The following is an 18,855-nucleotide window of genomic DNA, read 5'->3' on the forward strand; positions in this document are numbered from 1 at the left end:
TCCTTGTTTATACAAATAGCGGTGTAGTTATTTCCATGTTTATACAGATAGCGTTGTAGATATTTCCATGTATATACAGATGGCTCTGTAGATATTTCCATGTTTATACAGATGGCTTTGTAGATATTTCCATGTTTATACAGATGACTTTGTAGGTATTTCCATGTTTATACAGATGGCAGTGTAGATATTTCCATGTTTATAGAGATAGCTGTGTAGATATTTCCATGTTTATACAGATCGCGGTGTAGATATTTCCATGTTTATACAGATCGCGGTGTAGATATTTCCATGTTTATACAGATCGCGGTGTAGATACTTCCATGTTTATACAGATAGCGGTGTAGATATTTCCATATTTTTACAGATATCGGTGTAGATATTTCCATGTTTACACAGATTGCGGTGTACGTATTTCCATCTTTCTACAGATGGCATTGTAGATATTTCCATGTTTATACAGATGGCGGTGTAGATATTTCCATGTTTATACAGATAGCGGTGTATATATTTCCATGTTTATAGAGATAGCGGTGAAGGTATTTCCATGTTTATAGACATAGCGGTGTAGATATTTCCATGTTTATATAGATGGCGTTGTAGATATTTCCATGTTTATACCGATAGCGGTGTTGGTATTTCCATGTTTATACAGATAGCGATGTAGATATTTCCATGTTTATGCAGCTCGCGGTGCACACATTTATATCTTTATACAGATGGCTTTGTAGATATTTCCTTATTCACACAGATGGCGGTGTAGTTGTTTCCGTGTTTATGCAGATGGCGGAGTAGTTAGTTCCATGTTTATGGGGATGGCAGTGTAGATATTTTCATGTTTATAGAGATGGCGGTGTAGATATTTCCATGTTTATAGAGATAGCAGTGTAGATATTTACATGTTTATACAGATGGCGGTGTAGATATTTCCATGTGTATACAGATGGCATTGTAGATATTTCCATGTTTATACAGATGACTGTATAGGTATTTCCATGTTTTTACAGATGGCAGTGCAGATATTTCCATGTTTATAGAGATAGCGGTGTAGATATTTCCATGTTTGTACAGATGGCGGTGTAGATATTTCCATCTATACACAGATGGCCGTGTAGATATTTCCATGTTTATACAGATGGCGGCATAGATATTTCCATATTTATACAGATGTCTGTGTAGATATTTCCATGGGTATACAGATGGTATTGTAGGTATTTCCATGTTTATACAGATGGTGGTGTAGATATTTCCATGTTTATTCAGATGATTGTGTAGATATTTCCATGTTTTTACAGATGGCAGTGTAGATATTTCAATGTTTATAGAGATGGCGCTGTAGATGTTTCCATGTTTATACAGATGACGGAGGAGATATTTCCATGTTTATACAGACATCAGTGGAGATATTTCCATGTTTATACACATAGCCGTATACATATTTCCATGTTTATAGAGACAGCGGTGTCGGTATTTCCATGTTTATACAGACAGCGGTGCAGATATTTCCATGTTTATACAGATTCCTATGCAGATATCTCCATATTTATACAGAGGGCTGTGTAGATATTTCTATGTTTATACAGATGGCTGTGTAGATATTTCCATGTTCCTACACATGACTGTGTAGGTATTTCCAAGTTTATACAGATGGCTTTGTAGATATTTCCATGTCTATAGAGATAGCGGTGCAGATATTTCCATGTTTATACAGATAGCGGTGTATATATTTCCATCTTTATACAGATCGTGATGTAGATATTTCCATGTTTATACAGATACCGGTGTAGATATTTCCATGTTTATACAGACCACAGTGTAGATATTTCCATGTTTATAGAGATAGCAGTGTAGATATTTCCAAGTTGGTACAGATGGCGGTGTTGATGTTTCCATCTATACACAGATTGCCGTGTAGGTAGTTCCATGTGTATACAGATGGCATTGTAGATATTTCCATGTTTATACAGATGGTGGTGTAGATCTTTCCATGTTTACACAGATGACTGTATAGGTATTTCCATGTTTATACAGATGGCGGTGTAGGTATTTCCATGTTTATAGATATAGCGGTGTAGATATTTCCATATTTATACAGATAACGGTGTAGAAATTTCCATGTTTATACAGATAGCGGTGTAAATATTTCCATGTTCATACAGATCACAGTGTAGATATTTCCTTGTTTATACAAATAGCGGTGTAGTTATTTCCATGTTTATACAGATAGCGTTGTAGATATTTCCATGTATATACAGATGGCTCTGTAGATATTTCCATGTTTATACAGATGGCTTTGTAGATATTTCCATGTTTATACAGATGACTTTGTAGGTATTTCCATGTTTATACAGATGGCAGTGTAGATATTTCCATGTTTATAGAGATAGCTGTGTAGATATTTCCATGTTTATACAGATCGCGGTGTAGATATTTCCATGTTTATACAGATCGCGGTGTAGATATTTCCATGTTTATACAGATCGCGGTGTAGATACTTCCATGTTTATACAGATAGCGGTGTAGATATTTCCATGTTTTTACAGATATCGGTGTAGATATTTCCATGTTTACACAGATTGCGGTGTACGTATTTCCATCTTTCTACAGATGGCATTGTAGATATTTCCATGTTTATACAGATGGCGGTGTAGATATTTCCATGTTTATACAGATAGCGGTGTATATATTTCCATGTTTATAGAGATAGCGGTGAAGGTATTTCCATGTTTATAGACATAGCGGTGTAGATATTTCCATGTTTATATAGATGGCGTTGTAGATATTTCCATGTTTATACCGATAGCGGTGTTGGTATTTCCATGTTTATACAGATAGCGATGTAGATATTTCCATGTTTATGCAGCTCGCGGTGCACACATTTATATCTTTATACAGATGGCTTTGTAGATATTTCCTTATTCACACAGATGGCGGTGTAGTTGTTTCCGTGTTTATGCAGATGGCGGAGTAGTTAGTTCCATGTTTATGGGGATGGCAGTGTAGATATTTTCATGTTTATAGAGATGGCGGTGTAGATATTTCCATGTTTATAGAGATAGCAGTGTAGATATTTACATGTTTATACAGATGGCGGTGTAGATATTTCCATGTGTATACAGATGGCATTGTAGATATTTCCATGTTTATACAGATGACTGTATAGGTATTTCCATGTTTTTACAGATGGCAGTGCAGATATTTCCATGTTTATAGAGATAGCGGTGTAGATATTTCCATGTTTGTACAGATGGCGGTGTAGATATTTCCATCTATACACAGATGGCCGTGTAGATATTTCCATGTTTATACAGATGGCGGCATAGATATTTCCATATTTATACAGATGTCTGTGTAGATATTTCCATGGGTATACAGATGGTATTGTAGGTATTTCCATGTTTATACAGATTGTGGTGTAGATATTTCCATGTTTATTCAGATGACTGTGTAGATATTTCCATGTTTTTACAGATGGCAGTGTAGATATTTCAATGTTTATAGAGATGGCGCTGTAGATGTTTCCATGTTTATACAGATGACGGTGGAGATATTTCCATGTTTATACAGACATCAGTGGAGATATTTCCATGTTTATACACATAGCCGTATACATATTTCCATGTTTATAGAGACAGCGGTGTCGGTATTTCCATGTTTATACAGACAGCGGTGCAGATATTTCCATGTTTATACAGATTCCTATGCAGATATCTCCATATTTATACAGAGGGCTGTGTAGATATTTCTATGTTTATACAGATGGCTGTGTAGATATTTCCATGTTCCTACACATGACTGTGTAGGTATTTCCAAGTTTATACAGATGGCTTTGTAGATATTTCCATGTCTATAGAGATAGCGGTGCAGATATTTCCATGTTTATACAGATAGCGGTGTATATATTTCCATCTTTATACAGATCGTGATGTAGATATTTCCATGTTTATACAGATACCGGTGTAGATATTTCCATGTTTATACAGACCACAGTGTAGATATTTCCATGTTTATAGAGATAGCAGTGTAGATATTTCCAAGTTGGTACAGATGGCGGTGTTGATGTTTCCATCTATACACAGATTGCCGTGTAGGTAGTTCCATGTGTATACAGATGGCATTGTAGATATTTCCATGTTTATACAGATGGTGGTGTAGATCTTTCCATGTTTACACAGATGACTGTATAGGTATTTCCATGTTTATACAGATGGCGGTGTAGGTATTTCCATGTTTATAGATATAGCGGTGTAGATATTTCCATATTTATACAGATAACGGTGTAGAAATTTCCATGTTTATACAGATAGCGGTGTAAATATTTCCATGTTCATACAGATCACAGTGTAGATATTTCCTTGTTTATACAAATAGCGGTGTAGTTATTTCCATGTTTATACAGATAGCGTTGTAGATATTTCCATGTATATACAGATGGCTCTGTAGATATTTCCATGTTTATACAGATGGCTTTGTAGATATTTCCATGTTTATACAGATGACTTTGTAGGTATTTCCATGTTTATACAGATGGCAGTGTAGATATTTCCATGTTTATAGAGATAGCTGTGTAGATATTTCCATGTTTATACAGATCGCGGTGTAGATATTTCCATGTTTATACAGATCGCGGTGTAGATATTTCCATGTTTATACAGATCGCGGTGTAGATACTTCCATGTTTATACAGATAGCGGTGTAGATATTTCCATGTTTTTACAGATATCGGTGTAGATTTTTCCATGTTTACACAGATTGCTGTGTACGTATTTCCATCTTTCTACAGATGGCATTGTAGATATTTCCATGTTTATACAGATGGCGGTGTAGATATTTCCATGTTTATACAGATAGCGGTGTATATATTTCCATGTTTATAGAGATAGCGGTGAAGGTATTTCCATGTTTATAGACATAGCGGTGTAGATATTTCCATGTTTATATAGATGGCGTTGTAGATATTTCCATGTTTATACCGATAGCGGTGTTGGTATTTCCATGTTTATACAGATAGCGATGTAGATATTTCCATGTTTATACAGCTCGCGGTGCAGATATTTATATCTTTATACAGATGGCTTTGTAGATATTTCCTTATTCACACAGATGGCGGTGTAGTTGTTTCCGTGTTTATGCAGATGGCGGAGTAGTTAGTTCCATGTTAATGGTAATGGCAGTGTAGATATTTTCATGTTTATAGAGATGGCGGTGTAGATATTTCCATGTTTATAGAGATAGCAGTGTAGATACTTACATGTTTATACAGATGGCGCTGTAGATATTTCCATGTGTATACAGATGGCATTGTAGATATTTCCATGTTTATACAGATGACTGTATAGGTATTTCCATGTTTTTACACATGGCAGTGCAGATATTTCCATGTTTATAGAGATAGCGGTGTAGATATTTCCATGTTTGTACAGATGGCGGTGTAGATATTTCCATCTATACATGGATGGCCGTGTAGATATTTCCATGTTTATACAGATGGCGGCATAGATACTTCCATATTTATACAGATGTCTGTGTAGATATTTCCATGGGTGTACAGATGGTATTGAAGGTATTTCCATGTTTATACAGATGGTGGTGTAGATATTTCCATGTTTATTCAGATGACTGTGTAGATATTTCCATGTTTTTACAGATGGCAGTGTAGATATTTCAATGTTTATAGAGATGGCGCTGTAGATGTTTCCATGTTTATACAGATAATGGTGCAGATATTTCCATGTTTATACAGACAGCAGTGGAGATATTTCCATGTTTATACACATAGCCGTGTACATATTTCCATGTTTATAGAGACAGCGGTGTCGGTATTTCCATGTTTATACAGACAGCGGTGCAGATATTTCCATGTTTATACAGATGCCTATGCAGATATCTCCATATTTATACAGAGGGCTGTGTAGATATTTCTATGTTTATACAGATGGCTGTGTAGATATTTCCATGTTCCTACACATGACTGTGTAGGTATTTCCAAGTTTATACAGATGGCTTTGTAGATATTTCCATGTCTATAGAGATAGCGGTGCAGATATTTCCATGTTTATACAGATAGCGGTGTATATATTTCCATCTTTATACAGATCGTGATGTAGATATTTCCATGTTTATACAGATACCGGTGTAGATATTTCCATGTTTATACAGACCACAGTGTAGATATTTCCATGTTTATAGAGATAGCAGTGTAGATACTTCCAAGTTGGTACAGATGGCGGTGTTGATGTTTCCATCTATACACAGATTGCCGTGTAGGTAGTTCCATGTGTATACAGATGGCATTGTAGATATTTCCATGTTTATACAGATGGTGGTGTAGATATTTCCATGTTTACACAGATGACTGTATAGGTATTTCCATGTTTATACAGATGGCGGTGTAGGTATTTCCATGTTTATAGATATAGCAGTGTAGATATTTCCATATTTATACAGATAACGGTGTAGAAATTTCCATGTTTATACAGATAGCGGTGTAAATATTTCCATGTTCATACAGATCACAGTGTAGATATTTCCTTGTTTATACAAATAGCGGTGTAGTTATTTCCATGTTTATACAGATAGCGTTGTAGATATTTCCATGTATATACAGATGGCTCTGTAGATATTTCCATGTTTATACAGATGGCTTTGTAGATATTTCCATGTTTATACAGATGACTTTGTAGGTATTTCCATGTTTATACAGATGGCAGTGTAGATATTTCCATGTTTATAGAGATAGCTGTGTAGATATTTCCATGTTTATACAGATCGCGGTGTAGATATTTCCATGTTTATACAGATCGCGGTGTAGATATTTCCATGTTTATACAGATCGCGGTGTAGATACTTCCATGTTTATACAGATAGCGGTGTAGATATTTCCATGTTTTTACAGATATCGGTGTAGATTTTTCCATGTTTACACAGATTGCTGTGTACGTATTTCCATCTTTCTACAGATGGCATTGTAGATATTTCCATGTTTATACAGATGGCGGTGTAGATATTTCCATGTTTATACAGATAGCGGTGTATATATTTCCATGTTTATAGAGATAGCGGTGAAGGTATTTCCATGTTTATAGACATAGCGGTGTAGATATTTCCATGTTTATATAGATGGCGTTGTAGATATTTCCATGTTTATACCGATAGCGGTGTTGGTATTTCCATGTTTATACAGATAGTGATGTAGATATTTCCATGTTTATACAGCTCGCGGTGCAGATATTTATATCTTTATACAGATGGCTTTGTAGATATTTCCTTATTCACACAGATGGCGGTGTAGTTGTTTCCGTGTTTATGCAGATGGCGGAGTAGTTAGTTCCATGTTTATGGTAATGGCAGTGTAGATATTTTCATGTTTATAGAGATGGCGGTGTAGATATTTCCATGTTTATAGAGATAGCAGTGTAGATACTTACATGTTTATACAGATGGCGCTGTAGATATTTCCATGTGTATACAGATGGCATTGTAGATATTTCCATGTTTATACAGATGACTGTATAGGTATTTCCATGTTTTTACACATGGCAGTGCAGATATTTCCATGTTTATAGAGATAGCGGTGTAGATATTTCCATGTTTGTACAGATGGCGGTGTAGATATTTCCATCTATACACGGATGGCCGTGTAGATATTTCCATGTTTATACAGATGGCGGCATAGATACTTCCATATTTATACAGATGTCTGTGTAGATATTTCCATGGGTGTACAGATGGTATTGAAGGTATTTCCATGTTTATACAGATGGTGGTGTAGATATTTCCATGTTTATTCAGATGACTGTGTAGATATTTCCATGTTTTTACAGATGGCAGTGTAGATATTTCAATGTTTATAGAGATGGCGCTGTAGATGTTTCCATGTTTATACAGATAATGGTGCAGATATTTCCATGTTTATACAGACAGCAGTGGAGATATTTCCATGTTTATACACATAGCCGTGTACATATTTCCATGTTTATAGAGACAGCGGTGTCGGTATTTCCATGTTTATACAGACAGCGGTGCAGATATTTCCATGTTTATACAGATGCCTATGCAGATATCTCCATATTTATACAGAGGGCTGTGTAGATATTTCTATGTTTATACAGATGGCTGTGTAGATATTTCCATGTTCCTACACATGACTGTGTAGGTATTTCCAAGTTTATACAGATGGCTTTGTAGATATTTCCATGTCTATAGAGATAGCGGTGCAGATATTTCCATGTTTATACAGATAGCGGTGTATATATTTCCATCTTTATACAGATCGTGATGTAGATATTTCCATGTTTATACAGATACCGGTGTAGATATTTCCATGTTTATACAGACCACAGTGTAGATATTTCCATGTTTATAGAGATAGCAGTGTAGATATTTCCAAGTTGGTACAGATGGCGGTGTTGATGTTTCCATCTATACACAGATTGCCGTGTAGGTAGTTCCATGTGTATACAGATGGCATTGTAGATATTTCCATGTTTATACAGATGGTGGTGTAGATATTTCCATGTTTACACAGATGACTGTATAGGTATTTCCATGTTTATACAGATGGCGGTGTAGGTATTTCCATGTTTATAGATATAGCGGTGTAGATATTTCCATATTTATACAGATAACGGTGTAGAAATTTCCATGTTTATACAGATAGCGGTGTAAATATTTCCATGTTCATACAGATCACAGTGTAGATATTTCCTTGTTTATACAAATAGCGGTGTAGTTATTTCCATGTTTATACAGATAGCGTTGTAGATATTTCCATGTATATACAGATGGCTGTGTAGATATTTCCATGTTTATACAGATGGCTTTGTAGATATTTCCATGTTTATACAGATGACTTTGTAGGTATTTCCATGTTTATACAGATGGCAGTGTAGATATTTCCATGTTTATAGAGATAGCTGAGTAGATATTCCCATGTTTATACAGATCGCGGTGTAGATATTTCCATGTTTATACAGATCGCGGTGTAGATATTTCCATGTTTATACAGATCGCGGTGTAGATACTTCCATGTTTATACAGATAGCGGTGTAGATATTTCCATGTTTTTACAGATATCGGTGTAGATATTTCCATGTTTACACAGATTGCGGTGTACGTATTTCCATCTTTCTACAGATGGCATTGTAGATATTTCCATGTTTATACAGATGGCGGTGTAGATATTTCCATGTTTATACAGATAGCGGTGTATATATTTCCATGTTTATAGAGATAGCGGTGAAGGTATTTCCATGTTTATAGACATAGCGGTGTAGATATTTCCATGTTTATATAGATGGCGTTGTAGATATTTCCATGTTTATACCGATAGCGGTGTTGGTATTTCCATGTTTATACAGATAGCGATGTAGATATTTCCATGTTTATACAGCTCGCGGTGCAGATATTTATATCTTTATACAGATGGCTTTGTAGATATTTCCTTATTCACACAGATGGCAGTGTAGTTGTTTCCGTGTTTATGCAGATGGCGGAGTAGTTAGTTCCATGTTTATGGGGATGGCAGTGTAGATATTTTCATGTTTATAGAGATGGCGGTGTAGATATTTCCATGTTTATAGAGATAGCAGTGTAGATATTTACATGTTTATAGAGATGGCGGTGTAGATATTTCCATGTGTATACAGATGGCATTGTAGATATTTCCATGTTTATACAGATGACTGTATAGGTATTTCCATGTTTTTACAGATGGCAGTGCAGATATTTCCATGTTTATAGAGATAGCGGTGTAGATATTTCCATGTTTATACAGATGGCGGTGTAGATATTTCCATCTATACACGGATGGCCGTGTAGGTATTTCCATGTTTATACAGATGGCGGCATAGATATTCCCATATTTATACAGATGTCTGTGTAGATATTTCCATGGGTATACAGATGGTATTGTAGGTATTTCCATGTTTATACAGATGGTGGTGTAGATATTTCCATGTTTGTTCAGATGACTGTGTAGATATTTCCATGTTTTTACAGATGGCAGTGTAGATATTTCAATGTTTATAGAGATGGCGCTGTAGATGTTTCCATGTTTATACAGATAACGGTGCAGATATTTCCATGTTTATACAGACAGCAGTGGAGATATTTCCATGTTTATACACATAGCCGTGTACATATTTCCATGTTTATAGAGACAGCGGTGTCGGTATTTCCATGTTTATACAGACAGCGGTGCAGATATTTCCATGTTTATACAGATGCCTATGCAGATATCTCCATATTTATACAGAGGGCTGTGTAGATATTTCTATGTTTATACAGATGGCTGTGTAGATATTTCCATGTTCCTACACATGACTGTGTAGGTATTTCCAAGTTTATACAGATGGCTTTGTAGATATTTCCATGTCTATAGAGATAGCGGTGCAGATATTTCCACGTTTATACAGATAGCGGTGTATATATTTCCATCTTTATACAGATCGTGATGTAGATATTTCCATGTTTATACAGATACCGGTGTAGATATTTCCATGTTTATACAGACCACAGTGTAGATATTTCCATGTTTATAGAGATAGCAGTGTAGATATTTCCAAGTTGGTACAGATGGCGGTGTTGATGTTTCCATCTATACACAGATTGCCGTGTAGGTAGTTCCATGTGTATACAGATGGCATTGTAGATATTTCCATGTTTATACAGATGGTGGTGTAGATATTTCCATGTTTACACAGATGACTGTATAGGTATTTCCATGTTTATACAGATGGCGGTGTAGGTATTTCCATGTTTATAGATATAGCGGTGTAGATATTTCCATATTTATACAGATAACGGTGTAGAAATTTCCATGTTTATACAGATAGCGGTGTAAATATTTCCATGTTCATAGAGATCACAGTGTAGATATTTCCTTGTTTATACAAATAGCGGTGTAGTTATTTCCATGTTTATACAGATAGCGTTGTAGATATTTCCATGTATATACAGATGGCTGTGTAGATATTTCCATGTTTATACAGATGGCTTTGTAGATATTTCCATGTTTATACAGATGACTTTGTAGGTATTTCCATGTTTATACAGATGGCAGTGTAGATATTTCCATGTTTATAGAGATAGCTGTGTAGATATTTCCATGTTTATACAGATCGCGGTGTAGATATTTCCATGTTTATACAGATCGCGGTGTAGATATTTCCATGTTTATACAGATCGCGGTGTAGATACTTCCATGTTTATACAGATAGCGGTGTAGATATTTCCATGTTTTTACAGATATCGGTGTAGATTTTTCCATGTTTACACAGATTGCGGTGTACGTATTTCCATCTTTCTACAGATGGCATTGTAGATATTTCCATGTTTATACAGATGGCGGTGTAGATATTTCCATGTTTATACAGATAGCGGTGTATATATTTCCATGTTTATAGAGATAGCGGTGAAGGTATTTCCATGTTTATAGACATAGCGGTGTAGATATTTCCATGTTTATATAGATGGCGTTGTAGATATTTCCATGTTTATACCGATAGCGGTGTTGGTATTTCCATGTTTATACAGATAGCGATGTAGATATTTCCATGTTTATACAGCTCGCGGTGCAGATATTTATATCTTTATACAGATGGCTTTGTAGATATTTCCTTATTCACACAGATGGCAGTGTAGTTGTTTCCGTGTTTATGCAGATGGCGGAGTAGTTAGTTCCATGTTTATGGGGATGGCAGTGTAGATATTTTCATGTTTATAGAGATGGCGGTGTAGATATTTCCATGTTTATAGAGATAGCAGTGTAGATATTTACATGTTTATAGAGATGGCGGTGTAGATATTTCCATGTGTATACAGATGGCATTGTAGATATTTCCATGTTTATACAGATGACTGTATAGGTATTTCCATGTTTTTACAGATGGCAGTGCAGATATTTCCATGTTTATAGAGATAGCGGTGTAGATATTTCCATGTTTATACAGATGGCGGTGTAGATATTTCCATCTATACACGGATGGCCGTGTAGGTATTTCCATGTTTATACAGATGGCGGCATAGATATTTCCATATTTATACAGATGTCTGTGTAGATATTTCCATGGGTATACAGATGGTATTGTAGGTATTTCCATGTTTATACAGATGGTGGTGTAGATATTTCCATGTTTGTTCAGATGACTGTGTAGATATTTCCATGTTTTTACAGATGGCAGTGTAGATATTTCAATGTTTATAGAGATGGCGCTGTAGATGTTTCCATGTTTATACAGATAACGGTGGAGATATTTCCATGTTTATACAGACAGCAGTGGAGATATTTCCATGTTTATACACATAGCCGTGTACATATTTCCATGTTTATAGAGACAGCGGTGTCGGTATTTCCATGTTTATACAGACAGCGGTGCAGATATTTCCATGTTTATACAGATGCCTATGCAGATATCTCCATATTTATACAGAGGGCTGTGTAGATATTTCTATGTTTATACAGATGGCTGTGTAGATATTTCCATGTTCCTACACATGACTGTGTAGGTATTTCCAAGTTTATACAGATGGCTTTGTAGATATTTCCATGTCTATAGAGATAGCGGTGCAGATATTTCCATGTTTATACAGATAGCGGTGTATATATTTCCATCTTTATACAGATCGTGATGTGATATTTCCATGTTTATACAGATACCGGTGTAGATATTTCCATGTTTATACAGACCACAGTGTAGATATTTCCATGTTTATAGAGATAGCAGTGTAGATATTTCCAAGTTGGTACAGATGGCGGTGTTGATGTTTCCATCTATACACAGATTGCCGTGTAGGTAGTTCCATGTGTATACAGATGGCATTGTAGATATTTCCATGTTTATACAGATGGTGGTGTAGATATTTCCATGTTTACACAGATGACTGTATAGGTATTTCCATGTTTATACAGATGGCGGTGTAGGTATTTCCATGTTTATAGATATAGCGGTGTAGATATTTCCATATTTATACAGATAACGGTGTAGAAATTTCCATGTTTATACAGATAGCGGTGTAAATATTTCCATGTTCATACAGATCACAGTGTAGATATTTCCTTGTTTATACGAATAGCGGTGTAGTTATTTCCATGTTTATACAGATAGCGTTGTAGATATTTCCATGTATATACAGATGGCTGTGTAGATATTTCCATGTTTATACAGATGGCTTTGTAGATATTTCCATGTTTATACAGATGACTTTGTAGGTATTTCCATGTTTATACAGATGGCAGTGTAGGTATTTCCATGTTTATAGAGATAGCTGTGTAGATATTTCCATGTTTATACAGATCGCGGTGTAGATATTTCCATGTTTATACAGATCGCGGTGTAGATACTTCCATGTTTATACAGATAGCGGTGTAGATATTTCCATGTTTTTACAGATATCGGTGTAGATATTTCCATGTTTACACAGATTGCGGTGTACGTATTTCCATCTTTCTACAGATGGCATTGTAGATATTTCCATGTTTATACAGATGGCGGTGTAGATATTTCCATGTTTATACAGATAGCGGTGTATATATTTCCATGTTTATAGAGATAGCGGTGAAGGTATTTCCATGTTTATAGACATAGCGGTGTAGATATTTCCATGTTTATATAGATGGCGTTGTAGATATTTCCATGTTTATACCGATAGCGGTGTTGGTATTTCCATGTTTATACAGATAGCGATGTAGATATTTCCATGTTTATGCAGCTCGCGGTGCACACATTTATATCTTTATACAGATGGCTTTGTAGATATTTCCTTATTCACACAGATGGCGGTGTAGTTGTTTCCGTGTTTATGCAGATGGCGGAGTAGTTAGTTCCATGTTTATGGGGATGGCAGTGTAGATATTTTCATGTTTATAGAGATGGCGGTGTAGATATTTCCATGTTTATAGAGATAGCAGTGTAGATATTTACATGTTTATACAGATGGCGGTGTAGATATTTCCATGTGTATACAGATGGCATTGTAGATATTTCCATGTTTATACAGATGACTGTATAGGTATTTCCATGTTTTTACAGATGGCAGTGCAGATATTTCCATGTTTATAGAGATAGCGGTGTAGATATTTCCATGTTTGTACAGATGGCGGTGTAGATATTTCCATCCATACACAGATGGCCGTGTAGATATTTCCATGTTTATACAGATGGCGGCATAGATATTTCCATATTTATACAGATGTCTGTGTAGATATTTCCATGGGTATACAGATGGTATTGTAGGTATTTCCATGTTTATACAGATGGTGGTGTAGATATTTCCATGTTTATTCAGATGACTGTGTAGATATTTCCATGTTTTTACAGATGGCAGTGTAGATATTTCAATGTTTATAGAGATGGCGCTGTAGATGTTTCCATGTTTATACAGATGACGGTGGAGATATTTCCATGTTTATACAGACATCAGTGGAGATATTTCCATGTTTATACACATAGCCGTATACATATTTCCATGTTTATAGAGACAGCGGTGTCGGTATTTCCATGTTTATACAGACAGCGGTGCAGATATTTCCATGTTTATACAGATTCCTATGCAGATATCTCCATATTTATACAGAGGGCTGTGTAGATATTTCTATGTTTATACAGATGGCTGTGTAGATATTTCCATGTTCCTACACATGACTGTGTAGGTATTTCCAAGTTTATACAGATGGCTTTGTAGATATTTCCATGTCTATAGAGATAGCGGTGCAGATATTTCCATGTTTATACAGATAGCGGTGTATATATTTCCATCTTTATACAGATCGTGATGTAGATATTTCCATGTTTATACAGATACCGGTGTAGATATTTCCATGTTTATACAGACCACAGTGTAGATATTTCCATGTTTATAGAGATAGCAGTGTAGATATTTCCAAGTTGGTACAGATGGCGGTGTTGATGTTTCCATCTATACACAGATTGCCGTGTAGGTAGTTCCATGTGTATACAGATGGCATTGTAGATATTTCCATGTTTATACAGATGGTGGTGTAGATCTTTCCATGTTTACACAGATGACTGTATAGGTATTTCCATGTTTATACAGATGGCGGTGTAGGTATTTCCATGTTTATAGATATAGCGGTGTAGATATTTCCATATTTATACAGATAACGGTGTAGAAATTTCCATGTTTATACAGATAGCGGTGTAAATATTTCCATGTTCATACAGATCACAGTGTAGATATTTCCTTGTTTATACAAATAGCGGTGTAGTTATTTCCATGTTTATACAGATAGCGTTGTAGATATTTCCATGTATATACAGATGGCTCTGTAGATATTTCCATGTTTATACAGATGGCTTTGTAGATATTTCCATGTTTATACAGATGACTTTGTAGGTATTTCCATGTTTATACAGATGGCAGTGTAGATATTTCCATGTTTATAGAGATAGCTGTGTAGATATTTCCATGTTTATACAGATCGCGGTGTAGATATTTCCATGTTTATACAGATCGCGGTGTAGATATTTCCATGTTTATACAGATCGCGGTGTAGATACTTCCATGTTTATACAGATAGCGGTGTAGATATTTCCATGTTTTTACAGATATCGGTGTAGATATTTCCATGTTTACACAGATTGCGGTGTACGTATTTCCATCTTTCTACAGATGGCATTGTAGATATTTCCATGTTTATACAGATGGCGGTGTAGATATTTCCATGTTTATACAGATAGCGGTGTATATATTTCCATGTTTATAGAGATAGCGGTGAAGGTATTTCCATGTTTATAGACATAGCGGTGTAGATATTTCCATGTTTATATAGATGGCGTTGTAGATATTTCCATGTTTATACCGATAGCGGTGTTGGTATTTCCATGTTTATACAGATAGCGATGTAGATATTTCCATGTTTATGCAGCTCGCGGTGCACACATTTATATCTTTATACAGATGGCTTTGTAGATATTTCCTTATTCACACAGATGGCGGTGTAGTTGTTTCCGTGTTTATGCAGATGGCGGAGTAGTTAGTTCCATGTTTATGGGGATGGCAGTGTAGATATTTTCATGTTTATAGAGATGGCGGTGTAGATATTTCCATGTTTATAGAGATAGCAGTGTAGATATTTACATGTTTATACAGATGGCGGTGTAGATATTTCCATGTGTATACAGATGGCATTGTAGATATTTCCATGTTTATACAGATGACTGTATAGGTATTTCCATGTTTTTACAGATGGCAGTGCAGATATTTCCATGTTTATAGAGATAGCGGTGTAGATATTTCCATGTTTGTACAGATGGCGGTGTAGATATTTCCATCTATACACAGATGGCCGTGTAGATATTTCCATGTTTATACAGATGGCGGCATAGATATTTCCATATTTATACAGATGTCTGTGTAGATATTTCCATGGGTATACAGATGGTATTGTAGGTATTTCCATGTTTATACAGATGGTGGTGTAGATATTTCCATGTTTATTCAGATGACTGTGTAGATATTTCCATGTTTTTACAGATGGCAGTGTAGATATTTCAATGTTTATAGAGATGGCGCTGTAGATGTTTCCATGTTTATACAGATGACGGTGGAGATATTTCCATGTTTATACAGACATCAGTGGAGATATTTCCATGTTTATACACATAGCCGTATACATATTTCCATGTTTATAGAGACAGCGGTGTCAGTATTTCCATGTTTATACAGACAGCGGTGCAGATATTTCCATGTTTATACAGATTCCTATGCAGATATCTCCATATTTATACAGAGGGCTGTGTAGATATTTCTATGTTTATACAGATGGCTGTGTAGATATTTCCATGTTCCTACACATGACTGTGTAGGTATTTCCAAGTTTATACAGATGGCTTTGTAGATATTTCCATGTCTATAGAGATAGCGGTGCAGATATTTCCATGTTTATACAGATAGCGGTGTATATATTTCCATCTTTATACAGATCGTGATGTAGATATTTCCATGTTTATACAGATACCGGTGTAGATATTTCCATGTTTATACAGACCACAGTGTAGATATTTCCATGTTTATAGAGATAGCAGTGTAGATATTTCCAAGTTGGTACAGATGGCGGTGTTGATGTTTCCATCTATACACAGATTGCCGTGTAGGTAGTTCCATGTGTATACAGATGGCATTGTAGATATTTCCATGTTTATACAGATGGTGGTGTAGATATTTCCATGTTTACACAGATGACTGTATAGGTATTTCCATGTTTATACAGATGGCGGTGTAGGTATTTCCATGTTTATAGATATAGCGGTGTAGATATTTCCATATTTATACAGATAACGGTGTAGAAATTTCCATGTTTATACAGATAGCGGTGTAAATATTTCCATGTTCATACAGATCACAGTGTAGATATTTCCTTGTTTATACAAATAGCGGTGTAGTTATTTCCATGTTTATACAGATAGCGTTGTAGATATTTCCATGTATATACAGATGGCTGTGTAGATATTTCCATGTTTATACAGATGGCTTTGTAGATATTTCCATGTTTATACAGATGACTTTGTAGGTATTTCCATGTTTATACAGATGGCAGTGTAGATATTTCCATGTTTATAGAGATAGCTGTGTAGATATTTCCATGTTTATACAGATCGCGGTGTAGATATTTCCATGTTTATACAGATCGCGGTGTAGATATTTCCATGTTTATACAGATCGCGGTGTAGATACTTCCATGTTTATACAGATAGCGGTGTAGATATTTCCATGTTTTTACAGATATCGGTGTAGATTTTTCCATGTTTACACAGATTGCTGTGTACGTATTTCCATCTTTCTACAGATGGCATTGTAGATATTTCCATGTTTATACAGATGGCGGTGTAGATATTTCCATGTTTATACAGATAGCGGTGTATATATTTCCATGTTTATAGAGATAGCGGTGAAGGTATTTCCATGTTTATAGACATAGCGGTGTAGATATTTCCATGTTTATATAGATGGCGTTGTAGATATTTCCATGTTTATACCGATAGCGGTGTTGGTATTTCCATGTTTATACAGATAGCGATGTAGATATTTCCATGTTTATACAGCTCGCGGTGCAGATATTTATATCTTTATACAGATGGCTTTGTAGATATTTCCTTATTCACACAGATGGCGGTGTAGTTGTTTCCGTGTTTATGCAGATGGCGGAGTAGTTAGTTCCATGTTAATGGTAATGGCAGTGTAGATATTTTCATGTTTATAGAGATGGCGGTGTAGATATTTCCATGTTTATAGAGATAGCAGTGTAGATACTTACATGTTTATACAGATGGCGCTGTAGATATTTCCATGTGTATACAGATGGCATTGTAGATATTTCCATGTTTATACAGATGACTGTATAGGTATTTCCATGTTTTTACACATGGCAGTGCAGATATTTCCATGTTTATAGAGATAGCGGTGTAGATATTTCCATGTTTGTACAGATGGCGGTGTAGATATTTCCATCTATACATGGATGGCCGTGTAGATATTTCCATGTTTATACAGATGGCGGCATAGATACTTCCATATTTATACAGATGTCTGTGTAGATATTTCCATGGGTGTACAGATGGTATTGAAGGTATTTCCATGTTTATACAGATGGTGGTGTAGATATTTCCATGTTTATTCAGATGACTGTGTAGATATTTCCATGTTTTTACAGATGGCAGTGTAGATATTTCAATGTTTATAGAGATGGCGCTGTAGATGTTTCCATGTTTATACAGATAATGGTGCAGATATTTCCATGTTTATACAGACAGCAGTGGAGATATTTCCATGTTTATACACATAGCCGTGTACATATTTCCATGTTTATAGAGACAGCGGTGTCGGTATTTCCATGTT

The sequence above is a fragment of the Pan paniscus genome, chromosome 22, assembly GCF_029289425.2.
Source record: "Pan paniscus chromosome 22, NHGRI_mPanPan1-v2.0_pri, whole genome shotgun sequence".
In the NCBI taxonomy this organism is placed as follows: Eukaryota; Metazoa; Chordata; class Mammalia; order Primates; family Hominidae; genus Pan; species Pan paniscus.